Source organism: Acyrthosiphon pisum, chromosome X (genome assembly GCF_005508785.2).
Source record: "Acyrthosiphon pisum isolate AL4f chromosome X, pea_aphid_22Mar2018_4r6ur, whole genome shotgun sequence".
Classification (NCBI taxonomy): Eukaryota; Metazoa; Arthropoda; class Insecta; order Hemiptera; family Aphididae; genus Acyrthosiphon; species Acyrthosiphon pisum.
In genome coordinates this window covers 113789792-113792814 of record NC_042493.1, presented here as the reverse complement: position 1 = coordinate 113792814, position 3023 = coordinate 113789792, and positions in this window count along the sequence as shown.

Here is a 3023-nt window from a genome sequence, read left to right as displayed (position 1 = left end):
TTTAAGTAAAAATTATGAACTACTACACAGGACTGGACACTTTGAGCGGGAGGCGGGTAGGAGGACGGCCACGAACTTGTACGCTACCAGTACACGTGCGACGCAGCGCCATCTGTGATTTAAGAAATATTTTGTCATATAAAATACCTTTTTTTTTTAGTAATCACATAGATTAGTAGCAATTAGATGATTTAGTTTTATCCAAGGTGGTATTAGATTAGCTTTGCATTGTAGTATTTGTTATAACTTTTTAATAATCTTATTATAACCTTATTATGCTTAAAATAAAAAAAAAACTAATTTATTATCATTATTACAATTTATTTATTTTATCCCTGTTTTCCTTATAAATTAGTGTTCACTGTTTTAAATGTTTCATTCTTTTTAAGCAATAATTATTTTCTAAAAAAGACAGTAATGATTTTAATGTAAGTTACAAGTTTTGTATCTAATTATTCAATTATATGTAAATATTTGGCACCTACATAAATCAACTAATAATGGTTAGATACTTGAAGACACAATAAAATGGTTAGATGATTGGGAAAAAAATTTGACTGATAATAAAATTACTAAGGAAGAATATTTAACAGTAAGTACTATCATAATGTTTGAGAGTGAGTATACATTCAACAATAGATTTAACTAAATACCTTTTAAATAACTGTAATTTTTCATATGTGCTAACCAACAAAATGAATCAAGATAAAACTGAGGTAATGAATATTGAAAACAATTATTCAGATTTTTAACAGGTAATTAATTATAATTAAATAATATAAAATTGTTTTAGTTATTTTTTGGAAAAGTTCACCAGGCGACTCGTCCAAATGATCACTCGACAACGCCTACTTTTTTACAAGTTTACAGTATGTTGTCTTGTTATTCTATGTGAAAATCTCCCAAAACTGGGAATTGTACAATTTTGGAGACAACTGATAAACCAAAAATCATAGTGACTGATCTTAAAGACATATTTCAAGATAAAGAATCTGTTAGGAATAACAAAATTGAAACTTTAAAAAATAGATTAGATAATTTTATAAAAGAAGATTGCTGGGAAGTAGAAGACATTTTTACTGATCATAATTAATGTCTTTCTTCAACTAGAGATTCCATCACCTACTATATTTGTGGTTATTTGTGTTACCAAATTAAGAAAAGAATAAGTTGTGGCATATGTTTCAAAGCAATGAAAGAAGGTAAAATTTAAGTCATTAAAATTAAAATATATAAAATGGTTTTGGTAAAAATGAATCTTTAATATGTTTCAAAAGGAGATGATTTAATTCCAGAAGCAGCATTGACAAGTATTAAATCAAAAGGAAGATTAATACATCCAAATAAACATTTATATTCATTCATATCTGCCTTAGAAGAAGTATTTGAAATGTTTTGTGAAAGTTTCAATGTGTTTGAAGAAACAATAGATTATTTCCTAGAACACAAAACAAATCTATCAACATTTCCCTGTGATCCAATAAAAGTGAAGTTTTGACATTTATTATTACCTACTACTTAACAATGAGAATGAGACAATATTCACAAATTACAAATCAAAAATAAATCAAAGTAAGCTCAAAAAAGAAGAAATTGTCAAAGTTGGTAAAAACATAAAATAAAGTGGAACATAATATTAAATTAAATTGCGCCAATTTTTTTTCATATACCTATCACCTACAATTAAAACCATCAAAAACTAATAAAGTAACTATTATAACTTATAAGTAATAACTATAATAGCTATTATAACCTATTATAGCTTGCACCATAGTAAAATAAATATTTTAAAGTATTTTTGGCTTTCACCACAATATTATCTCTAGTGAACTGTTCACTATTCTGTATTTATGTGATGTTATCATAATACCGTGTGTTTTCCTATAAAAAACGTAGTTCGTGCTACCAACAGAGTGCAACTATATCGCATGTGTATGAACCCCGTACAACTTTGTGGCCGCGGATTTGTTCGTAGTGTCTAGTCCTGTGTAGTAGTTCATGGTAAAAATAATACTTACCAGTTTGTACGTGTGTTACTTCATTTCCTTCTATTTCTTTATTAAATGAATCCAAGTAATTTTGTATATCTGTTATAGTTTCAGTGTCAGAGGTTGAACCCTCCAACTTAATGAAACTCTCATCAAAAGTCATAGTATTTTCAGATGATCCGGCATCTAACACAAATAAACAATGGCTAAGTTAAAGGTGGTAAATGTGTGATAGTCACCTATTCAAGGGGCCATGTGTTTGAATTTAAGAACAAAATTTAAATTAGAACATGGTTCGATATCTCACGTAGAAAATTGGTTTTTCATATCTGCTTAGTATGGTATATAACATGGTTTTTGATTGATATACTTAATCAATAAATACAAAAATATGTTATGATAAAAGTCTCATATAAGTATCGATGAAAATATATTATGAAACAGAATAAACTGAAAACAATTAATCAGCTTATTCAAGAACAGGGTTTTTAAATTTAATATAGGTATATAAACAATTATTGTATAAGTACCTAACTATTTTTGTTTAATACCTTTTTAATTTTAACCTATTAGCACCTAATAAAATATTTTATTATCATTAGTAGGTGGGGTTTGTTTTATTGTTTTTCTTAGTAATTATTACAAACATTTTTATTTATAAAAGTAACTATAGAATTTTCAAAAATATCTATTAGAACAAATAACCTTTCAAACAGATAATTTTTTGAACATATTACTTTTGAATACAAGACAATCGGACATGTCACCCTACCCATGATAAAGTAAATTAGTTGTATATACTGGGTGATTCTTTTATCATAGAACACTCATTATTTCAAAAAGTATAAATTTTTTTTAAAATATTTTTTTACATAGTTTCAAGTCGCTTATAAAACAACGTTTTTCTTAATAACTTATATTTTTAAATATTTTTTATTCGTATAATTTTTTAAGTTTTTTACTTTTTTGAATGACAACATAGGGTTTTAATTTTATATTCCAAAGCAGAATATTTTTCTTAGTATTTTGATACAT